This window comes from Ambystoma mexicanum, chromosome 10 (genome assembly GCF_040938575.1).
Source record: "Ambystoma mexicanum isolate Mex_15411 chromosome 10, UKY_AmexF1_1, whole genome shotgun sequence".
Lineage (NCBI taxonomy): Eukaryota > Metazoa > Chordata > Amphibia > Caudata > Ambystomatidae > Ambystoma > Ambystoma mexicanum.
Window position 1 is genome coordinate 521479349 of NC_090932.1, and position 20537 is coordinate 521499885.

The 20537-nt window shown below is 46.5% G+C and overlaps 36 non-coding genes and 27 pseudogenes across 36 annotated transcripts; all 63 read left to right on the plus strand.

Moving 5' to 3' along the window:
• Nucleotides 1-96: 96 nt before the first annotated feature.
• LOC138494206 (5S ribosomal RNA) lies at nt 97-215 on the plus strand. Its single transcript, XR_011277157.1, has one exon. It is a non-coding gene; the product is annotated as a 5S ribosomal RNA (ribosomal RNA).
• Nucleotides 216-321: 106 nt separating this feature from the next.
• LOC138495493 (5S ribosomal RNA) lies at nt 322-430 on the plus strand (annotated as a pseudogene).
• Nucleotides 431-905: 475 nt separating this feature from the next.
• On the plus strand, nt 906-1014 carry LOC138495747 (5S ribosomal RNA; annotated as a pseudogene).
• Nucleotides 1015-1120: 106 nt separating this feature from the next.
• Nucleotides 1121-1236, plus strand: LOC138495425 (5S ribosomal RNA; annotated as a pseudogene).
• Nucleotides 1237-1342: 106 nt separating this feature from the next.
• On the plus strand, nt 1343-1461 carry LOC138493783 (5S ribosomal RNA). The gene has a single exon (XR_011276774.1). It is a non-coding gene; the product is annotated as a 5S ribosomal RNA (ribosomal RNA).
• Nucleotides 1462-1567: 106 nt separating this feature from the next.
• LOC138496925 (5S ribosomal RNA) lies at nt 1568-1686 on the plus strand. The gene has a single exon (XR_011278378.1). It is a non-coding gene; the product is annotated as a 5S ribosomal RNA (ribosomal RNA).
• Nucleotides 1687-1792: 106 nt separating this feature from the next.
• Nucleotides 1793-1911, plus strand: LOC138494218 (5S ribosomal RNA). Its single transcript, XR_011277168.1, has one exon. It is a non-coding gene; the product is annotated as a 5S ribosomal RNA (ribosomal RNA).
• Nucleotides 1912-2795: 884 nt separating this feature from the next.
• Nucleotides 2796-2914, plus strand: LOC138494165 (5S ribosomal RNA). The gene has a single exon (XR_011277120.1). It is a non-coding gene; the product is annotated as a 5S ribosomal RNA (ribosomal RNA).
• Nucleotides 2915-3020: 106 nt separating this feature from the next.
• LOC138495342 (5S ribosomal RNA) lies at nt 3021-3129 on the plus strand (annotated as a pseudogene).
• A 475-nt stretch (nt 3130-3604) lies between these two features.
• On the plus strand, nt 3605-3713 carry LOC138495749 (5S ribosomal RNA; annotated as a pseudogene).
• A 106-nt stretch (nt 3714-3819) lies between these two features.
• Nucleotides 3820-3928, plus strand: LOC138495496 (5S ribosomal RNA; annotated as a pseudogene).
• A 465-nt stretch (nt 3929-4393) lies between these two features.
• LOC138495750 (5S ribosomal RNA) lies at nt 4394-4502 on the plus strand (annotated as a pseudogene).
• Nucleotides 4503-4608: 106 nt separating this feature from the next.
• On the plus strand, nt 4609-4723 carry LOC138494999 (5S ribosomal RNA; annotated as a pseudogene).
• A 105-nt stretch (nt 4724-4828) lies between these two features.
• Nucleotides 4829-4947, plus strand: LOC138497089 (5S ribosomal RNA). Its single transcript, XR_011278511.1, has one exon. It is a non-coding gene; the product is annotated as a 5S ribosomal RNA (ribosomal RNA).
• A 106-nt stretch (nt 4948-5053) lies between these two features.
• Nucleotides 5054-5172, plus strand: LOC138496926 (5S ribosomal RNA). The gene has a single exon (XR_011278379.1). It is a non-coding gene; the product is annotated as a 5S ribosomal RNA (ribosomal RNA).
• Nucleotides 5173-5647: 475 nt separating this feature from the next.
• Nucleotides 5648-5756, plus strand: LOC138495751 (5S ribosomal RNA; annotated as a pseudogene).
• A 106-nt stretch (nt 5757-5862) lies between these two features.
• LOC138495265 (5S ribosomal RNA) lies at nt 5863-5971 on the plus strand (annotated as a pseudogene).
• Nucleotides 5972-6446: 475 nt separating this feature from the next.
• LOC138495752 (5S ribosomal RNA) lies at nt 6447-6555 on the plus strand (annotated as a pseudogene).
• Nucleotides 6556-6661: 106 nt separating this feature from the next.
• On the plus strand, nt 6662-6776 carry LOC138495001 (5S ribosomal RNA; annotated as a pseudogene).
• Nucleotides 6777-6882: 106 nt separating this feature from the next.
• On the plus strand, nt 6883-7001 carry LOC138494230 (5S ribosomal RNA). The gene has a single exon (XR_011277179.1). It is a non-coding gene; the product is annotated as a 5S ribosomal RNA (ribosomal RNA).
• Nucleotides 7002-7107: 106 nt separating this feature from the next.
• Nucleotides 7108-7226, plus strand: LOC138496927 (5S ribosomal RNA). Its single transcript, XR_011278380.1, has one exon. It is a non-coding gene; the product is annotated as a 5S ribosomal RNA (ribosomal RNA).
• A 106-nt stretch (nt 7227-7332) lies between these two features.
• Nucleotides 7333-7451, plus strand: LOC138496928 (5S ribosomal RNA). Its single transcript, XR_011278381.1, has one exon. It is a non-coding gene; the product is annotated as a 5S ribosomal RNA (ribosomal RNA).
• A 475-nt stretch (nt 7452-7926) lies between these two features.
• LOC138495604 (5S ribosomal RNA) lies at nt 7927-8035 on the plus strand (annotated as a pseudogene).
• A 106-nt stretch (nt 8036-8141) lies between these two features.
• LOC138494471 (5S ribosomal RNA) lies at nt 8142-8260 on the plus strand. Its single transcript, XR_011277398.1, has one exon. It is a non-coding gene; the product is annotated as a 5S ribosomal RNA (ribosomal RNA).
• A 106-nt stretch (nt 8261-8366) lies between these two features.
• Nucleotides 8367-8485, plus strand: LOC138494840 (5S ribosomal RNA; annotated as a pseudogene).
• A 106-nt stretch (nt 8486-8591) lies between these two features.
• Nucleotides 8592-8710, plus strand: LOC138497097 (5S ribosomal RNA). The gene has a single exon (XR_011278519.1). It is a non-coding gene; the product is annotated as a 5S ribosomal RNA (ribosomal RNA).
• A 102-nt stretch (nt 8711-8812) lies between these two features.
• LOC138494081 (5S ribosomal RNA) lies at nt 8813-8931 on the plus strand. Its single transcript, XR_011277044.1, has one exon. It is a non-coding gene; the product is annotated as a 5S ribosomal RNA (ribosomal RNA).
• A 465-nt stretch (nt 8932-9396) lies between these two features.
• Nucleotides 9397-9505, plus strand: LOC138495753 (5S ribosomal RNA; annotated as a pseudogene).
• Nucleotides 9506-9611: 106 nt separating this feature from the next.
• LOC138494242 (5S ribosomal RNA) lies at nt 9612-9730 on the plus strand. The gene has a single exon (XR_011277190.1). It is a non-coding gene; the product is annotated as a 5S ribosomal RNA (ribosomal RNA).
• Nucleotides 9731-9836: 106 nt separating this feature from the next.
• Nucleotides 9837-9955, plus strand: LOC138494153 (5S ribosomal RNA). Its single transcript, XR_011277109.1, has one exon. It is a non-coding gene; the product is annotated as a 5S ribosomal RNA (ribosomal RNA).
• Nucleotides 9956-10061: 106 nt separating this feature from the next.
• LOC138495568 (5S ribosomal RNA) lies at nt 10062-10165 on the plus strand (annotated as a pseudogene).
• A 106-nt stretch (nt 10166-10271) lies between these two features.
• On the plus strand, nt 10272-10390 carry LOC138497060 (5S ribosomal RNA). Its single transcript, XR_011278485.1, has one exon. It is a non-coding gene; the product is annotated as a 5S ribosomal RNA (ribosomal RNA).
• Nucleotides 10391-10496: 106 nt separating this feature from the next.
• Nucleotides 10497-10615, plus strand: LOC138493844 (5S ribosomal RNA). The gene has a single exon (XR_011276830.1). It is a non-coding gene; the product is annotated as a 5S ribosomal RNA (ribosomal RNA).
• A 475-nt stretch (nt 10616-11090) lies between these two features.
• Nucleotides 11091-11199, plus strand: LOC138495755 (5S ribosomal RNA; annotated as a pseudogene).
• A 106-nt stretch (nt 11200-11305) lies between these two features.
• Nucleotides 11306-11421, plus strand: LOC138495100 (5S ribosomal RNA; annotated as a pseudogene).
• Nucleotides 11422-11527: 106 nt separating this feature from the next.
• LOC138496851 (5S ribosomal RNA) lies at nt 11528-11646 on the plus strand. Its single transcript, XR_011278315.1, has one exon. It is a non-coding gene; the product is annotated as a 5S ribosomal RNA (ribosomal RNA).
• Nucleotides 11647-11752: 106 nt separating this feature from the next.
• Nucleotides 11753-11871, plus strand: LOC138494254 (5S ribosomal RNA). Its single transcript, XR_011277201.1, has one exon. It is a non-coding gene; the product is annotated as a 5S ribosomal RNA (ribosomal RNA).
• Nucleotides 11872-11977: 106 nt separating this feature from the next.
• On the plus strand, nt 11978-12096 carry LOC138494105 (5S ribosomal RNA). Its single transcript, XR_011277065.1, has one exon. It is a non-coding gene; the product is annotated as a 5S ribosomal RNA (ribosomal RNA).
• Nucleotides 12097-12571: 475 nt separating this feature from the next.
• On the plus strand, nt 12572-12680 carry LOC138495756 (5S ribosomal RNA; annotated as a pseudogene).
• A 106-nt stretch (nt 12681-12786) lies between these two features.
• Nucleotides 12787-12895, plus strand: LOC138495333 (5S ribosomal RNA; annotated as a pseudogene).
• A 475-nt stretch (nt 12896-13370) lies between these two features.
• Nucleotides 13371-13479, plus strand: LOC138495757 (5S ribosomal RNA; annotated as a pseudogene).
• A 106-nt stretch (nt 13480-13585) lies between these two features.
• Nucleotides 13586-13700, plus strand: LOC138495002 (5S ribosomal RNA; annotated as a pseudogene).
• Nucleotides 13701-13806: 106 nt separating this feature from the next.
• LOC138494267 (5S ribosomal RNA) lies at nt 13807-13925 on the plus strand. The gene has a single exon (XR_011277212.1). It is a non-coding gene; the product is annotated as a 5S ribosomal RNA (ribosomal RNA).
• Nucleotides 13926-14031: 106 nt separating this feature from the next.
• LOC138496748 (5S ribosomal RNA) lies at nt 14032-14150 on the plus strand. The gene has a single exon (XR_011278231.1). It is a non-coding gene; the product is annotated as a 5S ribosomal RNA (ribosomal RNA).
• Nucleotides 14151-14256: 106 nt separating this feature from the next.
• Nucleotides 14257-14375, plus strand: LOC138496930 (5S ribosomal RNA). Its single transcript, XR_011278383.1, has one exon. It is a non-coding gene; the product is annotated as a 5S ribosomal RNA (ribosomal RNA).
• Nucleotides 14376-14858: 483 nt separating this feature from the next.
• Nucleotides 14859-14967, plus strand: LOC138495605 (5S ribosomal RNA; annotated as a pseudogene).
• Nucleotides 14968-15073: 106 nt separating this feature from the next.
• On the plus strand, nt 15074-15192 carry LOC138494472 (5S ribosomal RNA). Its single transcript, XR_011277399.1, has one exon. It is a non-coding gene; the product is annotated as a 5S ribosomal RNA (ribosomal RNA).
• Nucleotides 15193-15298: 106 nt separating this feature from the next.
• LOC138494910 (5S ribosomal RNA) lies at nt 15299-15417 on the plus strand (annotated as a pseudogene).
• Nucleotides 15418-15523: 106 nt separating this feature from the next.
• LOC138497100 (5S ribosomal RNA) lies at nt 15524-15642 on the plus strand. Its single transcript, XR_011278521.1, has one exon. It is a non-coding gene; the product is annotated as a 5S ribosomal RNA (ribosomal RNA).
• A 102-nt stretch (nt 15643-15744) lies between these two features.
• LOC138494082 (5S ribosomal RNA) lies at nt 15745-15863 on the plus strand. Its single transcript, XR_011277045.1, has one exon. It is a non-coding gene; the product is annotated as a 5S ribosomal RNA (ribosomal RNA).
• Nucleotides 15864-16543: 680 nt separating this feature from the next.
• Nucleotides 16544-16662, plus strand: LOC138494279 (5S ribosomal RNA). The gene has a single exon (XR_011277223.1). It is a non-coding gene; the product is annotated as a 5S ribosomal RNA (ribosomal RNA).
• Nucleotides 16663-16768: 106 nt separating this feature from the next.
• Nucleotides 16769-16887, plus strand: LOC138494154 (5S ribosomal RNA). The gene has a single exon (XR_011277110.1). It is a non-coding gene; the product is annotated as a 5S ribosomal RNA (ribosomal RNA).
• A 106-nt stretch (nt 16888-16993) lies between these two features.
• On the plus strand, nt 16994-17097 carry LOC138495569 (5S ribosomal RNA; annotated as a pseudogene).
• A 106-nt stretch (nt 17098-17203) lies between these two features.
• LOC138494291 (5S ribosomal RNA) lies at nt 17204-17322 on the plus strand. The gene has a single exon (XR_011277234.1). It is a non-coding gene; the product is annotated as a 5S ribosomal RNA (ribosomal RNA).
• A 106-nt stretch (nt 17323-17428) lies between these two features.
• LOC138493845 (5S ribosomal RNA) lies at nt 17429-17547 on the plus strand. The gene has a single exon (XR_011276831.1). It is a non-coding gene; the product is annotated as a 5S ribosomal RNA (ribosomal RNA).
• Nucleotides 17548-18022: 475 nt separating this feature from the next.
• LOC138495758 (5S ribosomal RNA) lies at nt 18023-18131 on the plus strand (annotated as a pseudogene).
• Nucleotides 18132-18237: 106 nt separating this feature from the next.
• Nucleotides 18238-18353, plus strand: LOC138495176 (5S ribosomal RNA; annotated as a pseudogene).
• Nucleotides 18354-18459: 106 nt separating this feature from the next.
• Nucleotides 18460-18578, plus strand: LOC138496025 (5S ribosomal RNA). Its single transcript, XR_011277664.1, has one exon. It is a non-coding gene; the product is annotated as a 5S ribosomal RNA (ribosomal RNA).
• Nucleotides 18579-18684: 106 nt separating this feature from the next.
• On the plus strand, nt 18685-18803 carry LOC138494449 (5S ribosomal RNA). The gene has a single exon (XR_011277378.1). It is a non-coding gene; the product is annotated as a 5S ribosomal RNA (ribosomal RNA).
• A 106-nt stretch (nt 18804-18909) lies between these two features.
• LOC138494303 (5S ribosomal RNA) lies at nt 18910-19028 on the plus strand. The gene has a single exon (XR_011277245.1). It is a non-coding gene; the product is annotated as a 5S ribosomal RNA (ribosomal RNA).
• A 106-nt stretch (nt 19029-19134) lies between these two features.
• On the plus strand, nt 19135-19253 carry LOC138494118 (5S ribosomal RNA). Its single transcript, XR_011277077.1, has one exon. It is a non-coding gene; the product is annotated as a 5S ribosomal RNA (ribosomal RNA).
• A 690-nt stretch (nt 19254-19943) lies between these two features.
• Nucleotides 19944-20062, plus strand: LOC138493817 (5S ribosomal RNA). The gene has a single exon (XR_011276805.1). It is a non-coding gene; the product is annotated as a 5S ribosomal RNA (ribosomal RNA).
• A 106-nt stretch (nt 20063-20168) lies between these two features.
• Nucleotides 20169-20287, plus strand: LOC138493847 (5S ribosomal RNA). Its single transcript, XR_011276832.1, has one exon. It is a non-coding gene; the product is annotated as a 5S ribosomal RNA (ribosomal RNA).
• Nucleotides 20288-20537: the final 250 nt, after the last annotated feature.

The window sequence follows — 20537 nt, forward strand, 5'->3', positions numbered from 1 at the left end:
CCATGTTCAGGCAGTGAGCCATTTCTCAATTGGCTTTCAAAACTGCATGGTCTAGCCAACTAGATGCTTAAAGGTACAAATCTCAGAAGGCCCAGAGCCTACGGCCACACCACACTGAATGCGCCTGATCTCGTCTGATCTCAGAAGCTAAGCAGTGTCGGGCCTAGTTAGTACCTGGATGGGAGACCGCCTGGGAATACCAGGTGCTGTAGGCTTTTTTGTGCTCCATGTTCAGGCAGTGAGCCATTTCTCAATTGGCTTTCAAAACTGCATGGTCTAGCCAACTAGATGCTTAAAGGTACAAATCTCAGAAGGCCCAGAGCCTACGGCCACACCACACTGAATGCGTCTGATCTCAGAAGCTAAGCAGTGTCGGGCCTAGTTAGTACCTGGATAGGAGACCGCCTGGGAATACCAGGTTCTGTAGGCTTTTTTGTGCTCTATGATTAGTAATTGTGCCACTTCTCAATTTCTTTTTAAATTTGCTTATGATTCCAAAATAAATGTATCCCTTTTAATAGCGGAAATGTTGGACAACAACATGAGGGCTGGCGCTACCTATTTACATAAAATTAACATACGGGTAGTGTGTTCATGGGTAATAAATCTACCTTCACATGTAATGCAGTTCAGAGAATATTGAGTCCATAAAGAGTCTTGAAAGAAAGCCATGGTTGTGTTGGTTGTTCTCTCCAACTCCCTGCAACAGAAACAGGATGGATGGAGTAAAGTTATCCAACCAGACATAGGCGTCCTGAATGGGCCCACAAGTCTTATATATCTCGCCTGATCGAGCCTGATCGAGCGCTGATCGGGTGATGAGCGTGGTATCATGTTGCAAGTGGCTTTATGGCTTAGCTTACTAACTGTAAATGCATAAGAGTAATACTCTTAGCATTTCTCAGTTTTAGGGCTACACCACAATGAATGCGCCCGATCTCGGAAGCTAAGCAGTTTCGGGCCTAGTTAGTACCTGGATGGGAGACCGCCTGGGAATACCAGGTGCTGTAGGCTTTTTTGTGCTCCATGTTCAGGCAGTGAGCCATTTCTCAATTGGCTTTCAAAACTGCATGGTCTAGCCAACTAGATGCTTAAATGTACAAATCTCAGAAGGCCCAGAGCCCACGGCCACACCACACTGAATGCGCCTGATCTCTGATCACAGAAGCTAAGCGGTGTCCGGCCTAGTTAGTACCTGGATGGGAGACCGCCTGGGAATACCAGGTGCTGTAGGCTTTTTTGTGCTCCATGTTCAGGCAGTGAGCCATTTCTCAATTGGCTTTCAAAACTGCATGGTCTAGCCAACTAGATGCTTAAAGGTACAAATCTCAGAAGGCCCAGAGCCTACGGCCACACCACACTGAATGCGCCTGATCTCGTCTGATCTCAGAAGCTAAGCAGTGTCAGGCCTAGTTAGTACCTGGATGGGAGACCGCCTGGGAATACCAGGTGCTGTAGGCTTTTTTGTGCTCCATGTTCAGGCAGTGAGCCATTTCTCAATTGGCTTTCAAAACTGCATGGTCTAGCCAACTAGATGCTTAAAGGTACAAATCTCAGAAGGTCCAGAGCCTACGGCCAGACCACACTGAATGCGCCTGATCTCGTCTGATCTCAGAAGCTAAGCAGTGTCGGGCCTAGTTAGTACCTGGATGGGAGACCGCCTGGGAATACCAGGTGCTGTAGGCTTTTTTGTGCTCCATGTTCAGGCAGTGAGCCATTTCTCAATTGGCTTTCAAAACTGCATGGTCTAGCCAACTAGATGCTTAAAGGTACAAATCTCAGAAGGCCCAGAGCCTACGGCCACACCACACTGAATGCGCCTGATCTCGTCTGATCTCAGAAGCTAAGCAGTGTCGGGCCTAGTTAGTACCTGGATGGGAGACCGCCTGGGAATACCAGGTGCTGTAGGCTTTTTTGTGCTCCATGTTCAGGCAGTGAGCCATTTCTCAATTGGCTTTCAAAACTGCATGGTCTAGCCAACTAGATGCTTAAAGGTACAAATCTCAGAAGGCCCAGAGCCTACGGCCACACCACACTGAATGTGCCTGATCTCGTCTGATCTCAGAAGCTAAGAGACCGCCTGGGAATACCAGGTGCTGTAGGCTTTTTTGTGCTCTATGATTAGTAATTGTGCCACTTCTCAATTTCTTTTTAAATTTGCTTATGATTCCAAAATAAATGTATCCCTTTTAATAGCGGAAATGTTGGACAACAACATGAGGGCTGGCGCTACCTATTTACATAAAATTAACATATGGGTAGTGTGTTCATGGGTAATAAATCTACCTTCACATGTAATGCAGTTCAGAGAATATTGAGTCCATAAAGAGTCTTGAAAGAAAGCCATGGTTGTGTTGGTTGTTCTCTCCAACTCCCTGCAACGGAAACAGGATGGATGGAGTAAAGTTATCCAACCAGACATAGGAGTCCTGAATGGGCCCACAAGTCTTATATATCTCGCCTGATCGAGCCTGATCGAGCGCTGATCGGGTGATGAGCGTGGTATCATGTTGCAAGTGGCTTTATGGCTTAGCTTACTAACTGTAAATGCATAAGAGTAATACTCTTAGCATTTCTCAATTTTAGGGCTACACCACAATGAATGGGCCCGATCTCGGAAGCTAAGCAGTTTCGGGTCTAGTTAGTACCTGGATGGGAGACCGCCTGGGAATACCAGGTGCTGTAGGCTTTTTTGTGCTCCATGTTCAGGCAGTGAGCCATTTCTCAATTGGCTTTCAAAACTGCATGGTCTAGCCAACTAGATGCTTAAAGGTACAAATCTCAGAAGGCCCAGAGCCTACTGACACACCACACTGAATGCGCCTGATCTCGTCTGATCTCAGAAGCTAAGCAGTGTTGGGCCTAGTTAGTACCTGGATGGGAGACCGCCTGGGAATACCAGGTGCTGTAGGCTTTTTTGTGCTCCATGTTCAGGCAGTGAGCCATTTCTCAATTGGCTTTCAAAACTGCATGGTCTAGCCAACTAGATGCTTAAAGGTACAAATCTCAGAAGGCCCAGAGCCTACGGCCACACCACAGTGAATGCGCCTGATCTCAGAAGCTAAGCAGTGTCGGGCCTAGTTAGTACCTGGATGGGAGACCGCCTGGGAATACCAGGTTCTGTAGGCTTTTTTGTGCTCTATGATTAGTAATTGTGCCACTTCTCAATTTCTTTTTAAATTTGCTTATGATTCCAAAATAAATGTATCCCTTTTAATAGCGGAAATGTTGGACAACAACATGAGGGCTGGCGCTACCTATTTACATAAAATTAACATACGGGTAGTGTGTTCATGGGTAATAAATCTACCTTCACATGTAATGCAGTTCAGAGAATATTGAGTCCATAAAGAGTCTTGAAAGAAAGCCATGGTTGTGTTGGTTGTTCTCTCCAACTCCCTGCAACAGAAACAGGATGGATGGAGTAAAGTTATCCAACCAGACATAGGAGTCCTGAATGGGCCCACAAGTCTTATATATCTCGCCTGATCGAGCCTGATCCAGCGCTGATCGGGTGATGAGCGTGGTATCATGTTGCAAGTGGCTTTATGGCTTAGCTTACTAACTGTAAATGCAAAAGAGTAATACTCTTAGCATTTCTCAATTTTAGGGCTACACCACAATGAATGCGCCCGATCTCGGAAGCTAAGCAGTTTCGGGCCTAGTTAGTACCTGGATGGGAGACCGCCTGGGAATACCAGGTGCTGTAGGCTTTTTTGTGCTCCATGTTCAGGCAGTGAGCCATTTCTCAATTGACTTTCAAAACTGCATGGTCTAGCCAACTAGATGCTTAAAGGTACAAATCTCAGAAGGCCCAGAGCCTACGGCCACACCACACTGAATGCGTCTGATCTCAGAAGCTAAGCAGTGTCAGGCCTAGTTAGTACCTGGATGGGAGACCACCTGGGAATACCAGGTTCTGTAGGCTTTTTTGTGCTCTATGATTAGTAATTGTGCCACTTCTCAATTTCTTTTTAAATTTGCTTATGATTCCAAAATAAATGTATCCCTTTTAATAGCGGAAATGTTGGACAACAACATGAGGGCTGGCGCTACCTATTTACATAAAATTAACATACGGGTAGTGTGTTCATGGGTAATAAATCTACCTTCACATGTAATGCAGTTCAGAGAATATTGAGTCCATAAAGAGTCTTGAAAGAAAGCCATGGTTGTGTTGGTTGTTCTCTCCAACTCCCTGCAACAGAAACAGGATGGATGGAGTAAAGTTATCCAACCAGACATAGGAGTCCTGAATGGGCCCACAAGTCTTATATATCTCGCCTGATCGAGCGCTGATCGGGTGATGAGCATGGTATCATGTTGCAAGTGGCTTTATGGCTTAGCTTACTAACTGTAAATGCATAAGAGTAATACTCTTAGCATTTCTCAATTTTAGGGCTACACCACAATGAATGCGCCCGATCTCGGAAGCTAAGCAGTTTCGGGCCTAGTTAGTACCTGGATGGGAGACCGCCTGGGAATACCAGGTGCTGTAGGCTTTTTTGTGCTCCATGTTCAGGCAGTGAGCCATTTCTCAATTGGCTTTCAAAACTGCATGGTCTAGCCAACTAGATGCTTAAATGTACAAATCTCAGAAGGCCCAGAGCCCACGGCCACACCACACTGAATGCGCCTGATCTCTGATCTCAGAAGCTAAGCAGTGTCGGCCTAGTTAGTACCTGGATGGGAGACCGCCTGGGAATACCAGGTGCTGTAGGCTTTTTTGTGCTCCATGTTCAGGCAGTGAGCCATTTCTCAATTGCTTTCAAAACTGCATGGTCTAGCCAACTAGATGCTTAAAGGTACAAATCTCAGAAGGCCCAGAGCCTACGGCCACACCACACTGAATGCGCCTGATCTCGTCTGATCTCAGAAGCTAAGCAGTGTCGGGCCTAGTTAGTACCTGGATGGGAGACCGCCTGGGAATGCCAGGTGCTGTAGGCTTTTTTGTGCTCCATGTTCAGGCAGTGAGCCATTTCTCAATTGGCTTTCAAAACTGCATGGTCTAGCCAACTAGATGCTTAAAGGTACAAATCTCAGAAGGCCCAGAGCCTACGGCCAGACCACACTGAATGCGCCTGATCTCGTCTGATCTCAGAAGCTAAGCAGTGTCGGGCCTAGTTAGTACCTGGATGGGAGACCGCCTGGGAATACCAGGTGCTGTAGGCTTTTTTGTGCTCTATGATTAGTAATTGTGCCACTTCTCAATTTCTTTTTAAATTTGCTTATGATTCCAAAATAAATGTATCCCTTTTAATAGCGGAAATGTTGGACAACAACATGAGGGCTGGCGCTACCTATTTACATAAAATTAACATACGGGTAGTGTGTTCATGGGTAATAAATCTACCTTCACATGTAATGCAGTTCAGAGAATATTGAGTCCATAAAGAGTCTTGAAAGAAAGCCATGGTTGTGTTGGTTGTTCTCTCCAACTCCCTGCAACAGAAACAGGATGGATGGAGTAAAGTTATCCAACCAGACATAGGAGTCCTGAATGGGCCCACAAGTCTTATATATCTCGCCTGATCGAGCCTGATCCAGCGCTGATCGGGTGATGAGCGTGGTATCATGTTGCAAGTGGCTTTATGGCTTAGCTTACTAACTGTAAATGCAAAAGAGTAATACTCTTAGCATTTCTCAATTTTAGGGCTACACCACAATGAATGCGCCCGATCTCGGAAGCTAAGCAGTTTCGGGCCTAGTTAGTACCTGGATGGGAGACCGCCTGGGAATACCAGGTGCTGTAGGCTTTTTTGTGCTCCATGTTCAGGCAGTGAGCCATTTCTCAATTGACTTTCAAAACTGCATGGTCTAGCCAACTAGATGCTTAAAGGTACAAATCTCAGAAGGCCCAGAGCCTACGGCCACACCACACTGAATGCGTCTGATCTCAGAAGCTAAGCAGTGTCGGGCCTAGTTAGTACCTGGATGGGAGACCACCTGGGAATACCAGGTTCTGTAGGCTTTTTTGTGCTCTATGATTAGTAATTGTGCCACTTCTCAATTTCTTTTTAAATTTGCTTATGATTCCAAAATAAATGTATCCCTTTTAATAGCGGAAATGTTGGACAACAACATGAGGGCTGGCGCTACCTATTTACATAAAATTAACATACGGGTAGTGTGTTCATGGGTAATAAATCTACCTTCACATGTAATGCAGTTCAGAGAATATTGAGTCCATAAAGAGTCTTGAAAGAAAGCCATGGTTGTGTTGGTTGTTCTCTCCAACTCCCTGCAACAGAAACAGGATGGATGGAGTAAAGTTATCCAACCAGACATAGGAGTCCTGAATGGGCCCACAAGTCTTATATATCTCGCCTGATCGAGCCTGATCGAGCGCTGATCGGGTGATGAGCATGGTATCATGTTGCAAGTGGCTTTATGGCTTAGCTTACTAACTGTAAATGCATAAGAGTAATACTCTTAGCATTTCTCAATTTTAGGGCTACACCACAATGAATGCGCCCGATCTCGGAAGCTAAGCAGTTTCGGGCCTAGTTAGTACCTGGATGGGAGACCGCCTGGGAATACCAGGTGCTGTAGGCTATTTTGTGCTCCATGTTCAGGCAGTGAGCCATTTCTCAATTGGCTTTCAAAACTGCATGGTCTAGCCAACTAGATGCTTAAATGTACAAATCTCAGAAGGCCCAGAGCCCACGGCCACACCACACTGAATGCGCCTGATCTCTGATCTCAGAAGCTAAGCAGTGTCGGCCTAGTTAGTACCTGGATGGGAGACCGCCTGGGAATACCAGGTGCTGTAGGCTTTTTTGTGCTCCATGTTCAGGCAGTGAGCCATTTCTCAATTGGCTTTCAAAACTGCATGGTCTAGCCAACTAGATGCTTAAAGGTACAAATCTCAGAAGGCCCAGAGCCTACGGCCACACCACACTGAATGCGCCTGATCTCGTCTGATCTCAGAAGCTAAGCAGTGTCGGGCCTAGTTAGTACCTGGATGGGAGACCGCCTGGGAATACCAGGTGCTGTAGGCTTTTTTGTGCTCCATGTTCAGGCAGTGAGCCATTTCTCAATTGGCTTTCAAAACTGCATGGTCTAGCCAACTAGATGCTTAAAGGTACAAATCTCAGAGGGCCCAGAGCCTACGGCCAGACCACACTGAATGCGCCTGATCTCGTCTGATCTCAGAAGCTAAGCAGTGTCGGGCCTAGTTAGTACCTGGATGGGAGACCGCCTGGGAATACCAGGTGCTGTAGGCTTTTTTGTGCTCCATGTTCAGGCAGTGAGCCATTTCTCAATTGGCTTTCAAAACTGCATGGTCTAGCCAACTAGATGCTTAAAGGTACAAATCTCAGAAGGCCCAGAGCCTACGGCCAGACCACACTGAATGCGCCTGATCTCGTCTGATCTCAGAAGCTAAGCAGTGTCGGGCCTAGTTAGTACCTGGATGGGAGACCGCCTGGGAATACCAGGTGCTGTAGGCTTTTTTGTGCTCTATGATTAGTAATTGTGCCACTTCTCAATTTCTTTTTAAATTTGCTTATGATTCCAAAATAAATGTATCCCTTTTAATAGCGGAAATGTTGGACAACAACATGAGGGCTGGCGCTACCTATTTACATAAAATTAACATACGGGTAGTGTGTTCATGGGTAATAAATCTACCTTCACATGTAATGCAGTTCAGAGAATATTGAGTCCATAAAGAGTCTTGAAAGAAAGCCATGGTTGTGTTGGTTGTTCTCTCCAACTCCCTGCAACAGAAACAGGATGGATGGAGTAAAGTTATCCAACCAGACATAGGAGTCCTGAATGGGCCCACAAGTCTTATATATCTCGCCTGATCGAGCCTGATCGAGCGCTGATCGGGTGATGAGCGTGGTATCATGTTGCAAGTGGCTTTATGGCTTAGCTTACTAACTGTAAATGCAAAAGAGTAATACTCTTAGCATTTCTCAATTTTAGGGCTACACCACAATGAATGCGCCCGATCTCGGAAGCTAAGCAGTTTTGGGCCTAGTTAGTACCTGGATGGGAGACCGCCTGGGAATACCAGGTGCTGTAGGCTTTTTTGTGCTCCATGTTCAGGCAGTGAGCCATTTCTCAATTGGCTTTCAAAACTGCATGGTCTAGCCAACTAGATGCTTAAAGGTACAAATCTCAGAAGGCCCAGAGCCTACGGCCACACCACACTGAATGCGCCTGATCTCGTCTGAACTCAGAAGCTAATCAATGTCAGGCCTAGTTAGTACCTGGATGGGAGACCGCCTGGGAATACCAGGTGCTGTAGGCTTTTTTGTGCTCCATGTTCAGGCAGTGAGCTATTTCTCAATTGGCTTTCAAAACTGCATGGTCTAGCCAACTAGATGCTTAAAGGTACAAATCTCAGAAGGCCCAGAGCCTACGGTCACACCACACTGAATGCGCCTGATCTCGTCTGATTTCAGAAGCTAAGCAGTGTCAGGCCTAGTTAGTACCTGGATGGGAGACCGCCTGGGAATACAGGGTGCTGTAGCCTTTTTTGTGCTCCATGTTCAGGCAGTGAGCCATTTCTCAATTGGCTTTCAAAACTGCATGTTCTAGCCAACTAGATGCTTAAAGGTACAAATCTCAGAAGGCCCACAGCCTACGGCCACACCCCACTGAATGCGCCTGATCTCGTCTGATCTCAGAAGCTAAGCAGTGTCGGGCCTAGTTAGTACCTGGATGGGAGACCGCCTGGGAATACCAGGTGCTGTAGGCTTTTTTGTGCTCCATGTTCAGGCAGTGAGCCATTTCTCAATTGGCTTTCAAAACTGCATGGTCTAGCCAACTAGATGCTTAAAGGAATCTCAGAAGGCCCAGAGCCTACGGCCTCACCACACTGAATGCGCCTGATCTCGTCTGATTTCAGAAGCTAAGCAGTGTCGGGCCTAGTTAGTACCTGGATGGGAGACCACCTGGGAATACCAGGTGCTGTAGGCTTTTTTGTGCTCCATGATTAGTAATTGTGCCACTTCTCAATTTCTTTTTAAATTTGCTTATGATTCCAAAATAAATGTATCCCTTTTACTAGCGGAAATGTTGGACAACAACATGAGGGCTGGCGCTACCTATTTACATAAAATTAACATACGGGTAGTGTGTTCATGGGTAATAAATCTACCTTCACATGTAATGCAGTTCAGAGAATATTGAGTCCATAAAGAGTCTTGAAAGAAAGCCATGGTTGTGTTGGTTGTTCTCTCCAACTCCCTGCAACAGAAACAGGATGGATGGAGTAAAGTTATCCTACCAGACATAGGAGTCCTGAATGGGCCCACAAGTCTTATATATCTCGCCTGATCGAGCGCTGATCGGGTGATGAGCGTGGTATCATGTTGCAAGTGGCTTTATGGCTTAGCTTACTAACTGTAAATGCATAAGAGTAATACTCTTAGCATTTCTCAATTTTAGGGCTACACCACAATGAATGCGCCCGATCTCGGAAGCTAAGCAGTTTCGGGCCTAGTTAGTACCTGGATGGGAGACCGCCTGGGAATACCAGGTGCTGTAGGCTTTTTTGTGCTCCATGTTCAGGCAGTGAGCCATTTCTCAATTGGCTTTCAAAACTGCATGGTCTAGCCAACTAGATGCTTAAAGGTACAAATCTCAGAAGGCCCAGAGCCTACGGCCACACCACACTGAATGCGCCTGATCTCGTCTGATCTCAGAAGCTAAGCAGTGTCGGGCCTAGTTAGTACCTGGATGGGAGACCGCCTGGGAATACCAGGTGCTGTAGGCTTTTTTGTGCTCCATGTTCAGGCAGTGAGCCATTTCTCAATTGGCTTTCAAAACTGCATGGTCTAGCCAACTAGACGCTTAAAGGTACAAATCTCAGAAGGCCCAGCGCCTACAGCCACACCACACTGAATGCGCCTGATCTCGTCTGATCTCAGAAGCTAAGCAGTGTCAGGCCTAGTTAGTACCTGGATGGGAAACCGCCTGGGAATACCAGGTGCTGTAGGCTTTTTTGTGCTCCATGTTCAGGCAGTGAGCCATTTCTCAATTGGCTTTCAAAACTGCATGGTCTAGCCAACTAGATGCTTAAAGGTACAAATCTCAGAAGGCCCAGAGCCTACGACCACACTGAATGCGCCTGATCTCAGAAGCTAAGCAGTGTCGGGCCTAGTTAGTACCTGGATGGGAGACCGCCTGGGAATACCAGGTGCTGTAGGCCTTTTTGTGCTCCATGTTCAGGCAGTGAGCCATTTCTCAATTGGCTTTCAAAACTGCATGGTCTAGCCAACTAGATGCTTAAAGGTACAAATCTCAGAAGGCCCAGAGCCTATGGCCACACCACACTGAATGCGCCTGATCTCGTCTGATCTCAGAAGCTAAGCAGTGTCGGGCCTAGTTAGTACCTGGATGGGAGACCGCCTGGGAATACCAGGTGCTGTAGGCTTTTTTGTGCTCCATGTTCAGGCAGTGAGCCATTTCTCAATTGGCTTTCAAAACTGCATGGTCTAGCCAACTAGATGCTTAAAGGTACAAATCTCAGAAGGCCCAGAGCCTACGGCCACACCACACTGAATGCGCCTGATCTCGTCTGATCTCAGAAGCTAAGCAGTGTCGGGCCTAGTTAGTACCTGGATGGGAGACCGCCTGGGAATACCAGGTTCTGTAGGCTTTTTTGTGCTCTATGATTAGTAATTGTGCCACTTCTCAATTTCTTTTTAAATTTGCTTATGATTCCAAAATAAATGTATCCCTTTTAATAGCGGAAATGTTGGACAACAACATGAGGGCTGGCGCTACCTATTTACATAAAATTAACATACGGGTAGTGTGTTCATGGGTAATAAATCTACCTTCACATGTAATGCAGTTCAGAGAATATTGAGTCCATAAAGAGTCTTGAAAGAAAGCCATGGTTGTGTTGGTTGTTCTCTCCAACTCCCTGCAACAGAAACAGGATGGATGGAGTAAAGTTATCCAACCAGACATAGGAGTCCTGAATGGGCCCACAAGTCTTATATATCTCGCCTGATCGAGCCTGATCGAGCGCTGATCGGGTGATGAGCGTGGTATCATGTTGCAAGTGGCTTTATGGCTTAGCTTACTAACTGTAAATGCATAAGAGTAATACTCTTAGCATTTCTCAATTTTAGGGCTACACCACAATGAATGCGCCCGATCTCGGAAGCTAAGCAGTTTCGGGCCTAGTTAGTACCTGGATGGGAGACCGCCTGGGAATACCAGGTGCTGTAGGCTTTTTTGTGCTCCATGTTCAGGCAGTGAGCCATTTCTCAATTGGCTTTCAAAACTGCATGGTCTAGCCAACTAGATGCTTAAATGTACAAATCTCAGAAGGCCCAGAGCCCACGGCCACACCACACTGAATGCGCCTGATCTCTGATCACAGAAGCTAAGCGGTGTCGGGCCTAGTTAGTACCTGGATGGGAGACCGCCTGGGAATACCAGGTGCTGTAGGCTTTTTTGTGCTCCATGTTCAGGCAGTGAGCCATTTCTCAATTGGCTTTCAAAACTGCATGGTCTAGCCAACTAGATGCTTAAAGGTACAAATCTCAGAAGGCCCAGAGCCTACGGCCAGACCACACTGAATGCGCCTGATCTCGTCAGATCTCAGAAGCTAAGCAGTGTCGGGCCTAGTTAGTACCTGGATGGGAGACCGCCTGGGAATACCAGGTGCTGTAGGCTTTTTTGTGCTCCATGTTCAGGCAGTGAGCCATTTCTCAATTGGCTTTCAAAACTGCATGGTCTAGCCAACTAGATGCTTAAAGGTACAAATCTCAGAAGGCCCAGAGCCTACGGCCACACCACACTGAATGCGCCTGATCTCGTCTGATCTCAGAAGCTAAGCAGTGTCGGGCCTAGTTAGTACCTGGATGGGAGACCGCCTGGGAATACCAGGTGCTGTAGGCTTTTTTGTGCTCCATGTTCAGGCAGTGAGCCATTTCTCAATTGGCTTTCAAAACTGCATGGTCTAGCCAACTAGATGCTTAAAGGTACAAATCTCAGAAGGCCCAGAGCCTACGGCCACACCACACTGAATGTGCCTGATCTCGTCTGATCTCAGAAGCTAAGCAGTGTCAGGCCTAGTTAGTACCTGGATGGGAGACCGCCTGGGAATACCAGGTGCTGTAGGCTTTTTTGTGCTCTATGATTAGTAATTGTGCCACTTCTCAATTTCTTTTTAAATTTGCTTATGATTCCAAAATAAATGTATCCCTTTTAATAGCGGAAATGTTGGACAACAACATGAGGGCTGGCGCTACCTATTTACATAAAATTAACATATGGGTAGTGTGTTCATGGGTAATAAATCTACCTTCACATGTAATGCAGTTCAGAGAATATTGAGTCCATAAAGAGTCTTGAAAGAAAGCCATGGTTGTGTTGGTTGTTCTCTCCAACTCCCTGCAACAGAAACAGGATGGATGGAGTAAAGTTATCCAACCAGACATAGGAGTCCTGAATGGGCCCACAAGTCTTATATATCTCGCCTGATCGAGCCTGATCCAGCGCTGATCGGGTGATGAGCGTGGTATCATGTTGCAAGTGGCTTTATGGCTTAGCTTACTAACTGTAAATGCAAAAGAGTAATACTCTTAGCATTTCTCAATTTTAGGGCTACACCACAATGAATGCGCCCGATCTCGGAAGCTAAGCAGTTTCGGGCCTAGTTAGTACCTGGATGGGAGACCGCCTGGGAATACCAGGTGCTGTAGGCTTTTTTGTGCTCCATGTTCAGGCAGTGAGCCATTTCTCAATTGACTTTCAAAACTGCATGGTCTAGCCAACTAGATGCTTAAAGGTACAAATCTCAGAAGGCCCAGAGCCTACGGCCACACCACACTGAATGCGTCTGATCTCAGAAGCTAAGCAGTGTCGGGCCTAATTAGTACCTGGATGGGAGACCACCTGGGAATACCAGGTTCTGTAGGCTTTTTTGTGCTCTATGATTAGTAATTGTGCCACTTCTCAATTTCTTTTTAAATTTGCTTATGATTCCAAAATAAATGTATCCCTTTTAATAGCGGAAATGTTGGACAACAACATGAGGGCTGGCGCTACCTATTTACATAAAATTAACATACGGGTAGTGTGTTCATGGGTAATAAATCTACCTTCACATGTAATGCAGTTCAGAGAATATTGAGTCCATAAAGAGTCTTGAAAGAAAGCCATGGTTGTGTTGGTTGTTCTCTCCAACTCCCTGCAACAGAAACAGGATGGATGGAGTAAAGTTATCCAACCAGACATAGGAGTCCTGAATGGGCCCACAAGTCTTATATATCTCGCCTGATCGAGCCTGATCGAGCGCTGATCGGGTGATGAGCATGGTATCATGTTGCAAGTGGCTTTATGGCTTAGCTTACTAACTGTAAATGCATAAGAGTAATACTCTTAGCATTTCTCAATTTTAGGGCTACACCACAATGAATGCGCCCGATCTCGGAAGCTAAGCAGTTTCGGGCCTAGTTAGTACCTGGATGGGAGACCGCCTGGGAATACCAGGTGCTGTAGGCTTTTTTGTGCTCCATGTTCAGGCAGTGAGCCATTTCTCAATTGGCTTTCAAAACTGCATGGTCTAGCCAACTAGATGCTTAAATGTACAAATCTCAGAAGGCCCAGAGCCCACGGCCACACCACACTGAATGCGCCTGATCTCTGATCTCAGAAGCTAAGCAGTGTCGGCCTAGTTAGTACCTGGATGGGAGACCGCCTGGGAATACCAGGTGCTGTAGGCTTTTTTGTGCTCCATGTTCAGGCAGTGAGCCATTTCTCAATTGGCTTTCAAAACTGCATGGTCTAGCCAACTAGATGCTTAAAGGTACAAATCTCAGAAGGCCCAGAGCCTACGGCCACACCACACTGAATGCGCCTGATCTCGTCTGATCTCAGAAGCTAAGCAGTGTCGGGCCTAGTTAGTACCTGGATGGGAGACCGCCTGGGAATACCAGGTGCTGTAGGCTTTTTTGTGCTCCATGTTCAGGCAGTGAGCCATTTCTCAATTGGCTTTCAAAACTGCATGGTCTAGCCAACTAGATGCTTAAAGGTACAAATCTCAGAAGGCCCAGAGCCTACGGCCAGACCACACTGAATGCACCTGATCTCGTCTGATCTCAGAAGCTAAGCAGTGTCGGGCCTAGTTAGTACCTGGATGGGAGACCGCCTGGGAATACCAGGTGCTGTAGGCTTTTTTGTGCTCCATGTTCAGGCAGTGAGCCATTTCTCAATTGGCTTTCAAAACTGCATGGTCTAGCCAACTAGATGCTTAAAGGTACAAATCTCAGAAGGCCCAGAGCCTACGGCCAGACCACACTGAATGCGCCTGATCTCGTCTGATCTCAGAAGCTAAGCAGTGTCGGGCCTAGTTAGTACCTGGATGGGAGACCGCCTGGGAATACCAGGTGCTGTAGGCTTTTTTGTGCTCTATGATTAGTAATTGTGCCACTTCTCAATTTCTTTTTAAATTTGCTTATGATTCCAAAATAAATGTATCCCTTTTAATAGCGGAAATGTTGGACAACAACATGAGGGCTGGCGCTACCTATTTACATAAAATTAACATACGGGTAGTGTGTTCATGGGTAATAAATCTACCTTCACATGTAATGCAGTAATGCAGTTCAGAGAATATTGAGTCCATAAAGAGTCTTGAAAGAAAGCCATGGTTGTGTTGGTTGTTCTCTCCAACTCCCTGCAACAGAAACAGGATGGATGGAGTAAAGTTATCCAACCAGACATAGGAGTCCTGAATGGGCCCACAAGTCTTATATATCTCGCCTGATCGAGCCTGATCGAGCGCTGATCGGGTGATGAGCGTGGTATCATGTTGCAAGTGGCTTTATGGCTTAGCTTACTAACTGTAAATGCAAAAGAGTAATACTCTTAGCATTTCTCAATTTTAGGGCTACACCACAATGAATGCGCCCGATCTCGGAAGCTAAGCAGTTTTGGGCCTAGTTAGTACCTGGATGGGAGACCGCCTGGGAATACCAGGTGCTGTAGGCTTTTTTGTGCTCCATGTTCAGGCAGTGAGCCATTTCTCAATTGGCTTTCAAAACTGCATGGTCTAGCCAACTAGATGCTTAAAGGTACAAATCTCAGAAGGCCCAGAGCCTACGGCCACACCACACTGAATGCGCCTGATCTCGTCTGAACTCAGAAGCTAATCAATGTCAGGCCTAGTTAGTACCTGGATGGGAGACCGCCTGGGAATACCAGGTGCTGTAGGCTTTTTTGTGCTCCATGTTCAGGCAGTGAGCTATTTCTCAATTGGCTTTCAAAACTGCATGGTCTAGCCAACTAGATGCTTAAAGGTACAAATCTCAGAAGGCCCAGAGCCTACGGCCACACCACACTGAATGCGCCTGATCTCGTCTGATTTCAGAAGCTAAGCAGTGTCAGGCCTAGTTAGTACCTGGATGGGAGATCTCCTGGGAATACAGGGTGCTGTAGCCTTTTTTGTGCTCCATGTTCAGGCAGTGAGCCATTTCTCAATTGGCTTTCAAAACTGCATGTTCTAGCCAACTAGATGCTTAAAGGTACAAATCTCAGAAAGCCCAGAGCCTACGGCCACACCCCACTGAATGCGCCTGATCTCGTCTGATCTCAGAAGCTAAGCAGTGTCGGGCCTAGTTAGTACCTGGATGGGAGACCGCCTGGGAATACCAGGTGCTGTAGGCTTTTTTGTGCTCCATGTTCAGGCAGTGAGCCATTTCTCAATTGGCTTTCAAAACTGCATGGTCTAGCCAACTAGATGCTTAAAGGAATCTCAGAAGGCCCAGAGCCTACGGCCTCACCACACTGAATGCGCCTGATCTCGTCTGATTTCAGAAGCTAAGCAGTGTCGGGCCTAGTTAGTACCTGGATGGGAGACCACCTGGGAATACCAGGTGCTGTAGGCTTTTTTGTGCTCTATGATTAGTAATTGTGCCACTTCTCAATTTCTTTTTAAATTTGCTTATGATTCCAAAATAAATGTATCCCTTTTACTAGCGGAAATGTTGGACAACAACATGAGGGCTGGCGCTACCTATTTACATAAAATTAACATACGGGTAGTGTGTTCATGGGTAATAAATCTACCTTCACATGTAATGCAGTTCAGAGAATATTGAGTCCATAAAGAGTCTTGAAAGAAAGCCATGGTTGTGTTGGTTGTTCTCTCCAACTCCCTGCAACAGAAACAGGATGGATGGAGTAAAGTTATCCTACCAGACATAGGAGTCCTGAATGGGCCCACAAGTCTTATATATCTCGCCTGATCGAGCGCTGATCGGGTGATGAGCGTGGTATCATGTTGCAAGTGGCTTTATGGCTTAGCTTACTAACTGTAAATGCATAAGAGTAATACTCTTAGCATTTCTCAATTTTAGGGCTACCCCACAATGAATGCGCCCGATCTCGGAAGCTAAGCAGTTTCGGGCCTAGTTAGTACCTGGATGGGAGACCGCCTGGGAATACCAGGTGCTGTAGGCTTTTTTGTGCTCCATGTTCAGGCAGTGAGCCATTTCTCAATTGGCTTTCAAAACTGCATGGTCTAGCCAACTAGATGCTTAAAGGTACAAATCTCAGAAGGCCCAGAGCCTACGGCCACACCACACTGAATGCGCCTGATCTCGTCTGATCTCAGAAGCTAAGCAGTGTCGGGCCTAGTTAGTACCTGGATGGGAGACCGCCTGGGAATACCAGGTGCTGTAGGCTTTTTTGTGCTCCATGTTCAGGCAGTGAGCCATTTCTCAATTGGCTTTCAAAACTGCATGGTCTAGCCAACTAGACGCTTAAAGGTACAAATCTCAGAAGGCCCAGAGCCTACAGCCACACCACACTGAATGCGCCTGATCTCGTCTGATCTCAGAAGCTAAGCAGTGTCAGGCCTAGTTAGTACCTGGATGGGAAACCGCCTGGGAATACCAGGTGCTGTAGGCTTTTTTGTGCTCCATGTTCAGGCAGTGAGCCATTTCTCAATTGGCTTTCAAAACTGCATGGTCTAGCCAACTAGATGCTTAAAGGTACAAATCTCAGAAGGCCCAGAGCCTACGACCACACTGAATGCGCCTGATCTCAGAAGCTAAGCAGTGTCGGGCCTAGTTAGTACCTGGATGGGAGACCGCCTGGGAATACCAGGTGCTGTAGGCCTTTTTGTGCTCCATGTTCAGGCAGTGAGCCATTTCTCAATTGGCTTTCAAAACTGCATGGTCTAGCCAACTAGATGCTTAAAGGTACAAATCTCAGAAGGCCCAGAGCCTACGGCCACACCACACTGAATGCGCCTGATCTCGTCTGATCTCAGAAGCTAAGCAGTGTCGGGCCTAGTTAGTACCTGGATGGGAGACCGCCTGGGAATACCAGGTGCTGTAGGCTTTTTTGTGCTCCATGTTCAGGCAGTGAGCCATTTCTCAATTGGCTTTCAAAACTGCATGGTCTAGCCAACTAGATGCTTAAAGGTACAAATCTCAGAAGGCCCAGAGCCTACGGCCACACCACACTGAATGCGCCTGATCTCGTCTGATCTCAGAAGCTAAGCAGTGTCGGGCCTAGTTAGTACCTGGATGGGAGACCGCCTGGGAATACCAGGTTCTGTAGGCTTTTTTGTGCTCTATGATTAGTAATTGTGCCACTTCTCAATTTCTTTTTAAATTTGCTTATGATTCCAAAATAAATGTATCCCTTTTAATAGCGGAAATGTTGGACAACAACATGAGGGCTGGCGCTACCTATTTACATAAAATTAACATACGGGTAGTGTGTTCATGGGTAATAAATCTACCTTCACATGTAATGCAGTTCAGAGAATATTGAGTCCATAAAGAGTCTTGAAAGAAAGCCATGGTTGTGTTGGTTGTTCTCTCCAACTCCCTGCAACAGAAACAGGATGGATGGAGTAAAGTTATCCAACCAGACATAGGAGTCCTGAATGGGCCCACAAGTCTTATATATCTCGCCTGATCGAGCCTGATCGAGCGCTGATCGGGTGATGAGCGTGGTATCATGTTGCAAGTGGCTTTATGGCTTAGCTTACTAACTGTAAATGCATAAGAGTAATACTCTTAGCATTTCTCAATTTTAGGGCTACACCACAATGAATGCGCCCGATCTCGGAAGCTAAGCAGTTTCGGGCCTAGTTAGTACCTGGATGGGAGACCGCCTGGGAATACCAGGTGCTGTAGGCTTTTTTGTGCTCCATGTTCAGGCAGTGAGCCATTTCTCAATTGGCTTTCAAAACTGCATGGTCTAGCCAACTAGATGCTTAAATGTACAAATCTCAGAAGGCCCAGAGCCCACGGCGACACCACACTGAATGCGCCTGATCTCTGATCACAGAAGCTAAGCGGTGTCGGGCCTAGTTAGTACCTGGATGGGAGACCGCCTGGGAATACCAGGTGCTGTAGGCTTTTTTGTGCTCCATGTTCAGGCAGTGAGCCATTTCTCAATTGGCTTTCAAAACTGCATGGTCTAGCCAACTAGATGCTTAAAGGTACAAATCTCAGAAGGCCCAGAGCCTACGGCCACACCACACTGAATGCGCCTGATCTCATCTGATCTCAGAAGCTAAGCAGTGTCGGGCCTAGTTAGTACCTGGATGGGAGACCGCCTGGGAATACCAGGTGCTGTAGGCTTTTTTGTGCTCCATGTTCAGGCAGTGAGCCATTTCTCAATTGGCTTTCAAAACTGCATGGTCTAGCCAACTAGATGCTTAAAGGTACAAATCTCAGAAGGTCCAGAGCCTACGGCCAGACCACACTGAATGCGCCTGATCTCGTCAGATCTCAGAAGCTAAGCAGTGTCGGGCCTAGTTAGCACCTGGATGGGAGACCGCCTCGGAATACCAGGTGCTGTAGGCTTTTTTGTGCTCCATGTTCAGGCAGTGAGCCATTTCTCAATTGGCTTTCAAAACTGCATGGTCTAGCCAACTAGATGCTTAAAGGTACAAATCTCAGAAGGCCCAGAGCCTACGGCCACACCACACTGAATGCGCCTGATCTCGTCTGATCTCAGAAGCTAAGCAGTGTCGGGCCTAGTTAGTACCTGGATGGGAGACCGCCTGGGAATACCAGGTGCTGTAGGCTTTTTTGTGCTCCATGTTCAGGCAGTGAGCCATTTCTCAATTGGCTTTCAAAACTGCATGGTCTAGCCAACTAGATGCTTAAAGGTACAAATCTCAGAAGGCCCAGAGCCTACGGACACACCACACTGAATGTGCCTGATCTCGTCTGATCTCAGAAGCTAAGCAGTGTCGGGCCTAGTTAGTACCTGGATGGGAGACCGCCTGGGAATACCAGGTGCTGTAGGCTTTTTTGTGCTCTATGATTAGTAATTGTGCCACTTCTCAATTTCTTTTTAAATTTGCTTATGATTCCAAAATAAATGTATCCCTTTTAATAGCGGAAATGTTGGACAACAACATGAGGGCTGGCGCTACCTATTTACATAAAATTAACATATGGGTAGTGTGTTCATGGGTAATAAATCTACCTTCACATGTAATGCAGTTCAGAGAATATTGAGTCCATAAAGAGTCTTGAAAGAAAGCCATGGTTGTGTTGGTTGTTCTCTCCAACTCCCTGCAACGGAAACAGGATGGATGGAGTAAAGTTATCCAACCAGACATAGGAGTCCTGAATGGGCCCACAAGTCTTATATATCTCGCCTGATCGAGCCTGATCGAGCGCTGATCGGGTGATGAGCGTGGTATCATGTTGCAAGTGGCTTTATGGCTTAGCTTACTAACTGTAAATGCATAAGAGTAATACTCTTAGCATTTCTCAATTTTAGGGCTACACCACAATGAATGGGCCCGATCTCGGAAGCTAAGCAGTTTCGGGCCTAGTTAGTACCTGGATGGGAGACCGCCTGGGAATACCAGGTGCTGTAGGCTTTTTTGTGCTCCATGTTCAGGCAGTGAGCCATTTCTCAATTGGCTTTCAAAACTGCATGGTCTAGCCAACTAGATGCTTAAAGGTACAAATCTCAGAAGGCCCAGAGCCTACGGCCACACCACACTGAATGCGCCTGATCTTGTCTGATCTCAGAAGCTAAGCAGTGTTGGGCCTAGTTAGTACCTGGTTGGGAGACCGCCTGGGAATACCAGGTGCTGTAGGCTTTTTTGTGCTCCATGTTCAGGCAGTGAGCCATTTCTCAATTGGCTTTCAAAACTGCATGGTCTAGCCAACTAGATGCTTAAAGGTACAAATCTCAGAAGGCCCAGAGCCTACGGCCACACCACACTGAATGCGCCTGATCTCGTCTGATCTCAGAAGCTAAGCAGTGTCGGGCCTAGTTAGTACCTGGATGGGAGACCGCCTGGGAATACCAGGTTCTGTAGGCTTTTTTGTGCTCTATGATTAGTAATTGTGCCACTTCTCAATTTCTTTTTAAATTTGCTTATGATTCCAAAATAAATGTATCCCTTTTAATAGCGGAAATGTTGGACAACAACATGAGGGCTGGCGCTACCTATTTACATAAAATTAACATACGGGTAGTGTGTTCATGGGTAATAAATCTACCTTCACATGTAATGCAGTTCAGAGAATATTGAGTCCATAAAGAGTCTTGAAAGAAAGCCATGGTTGTGT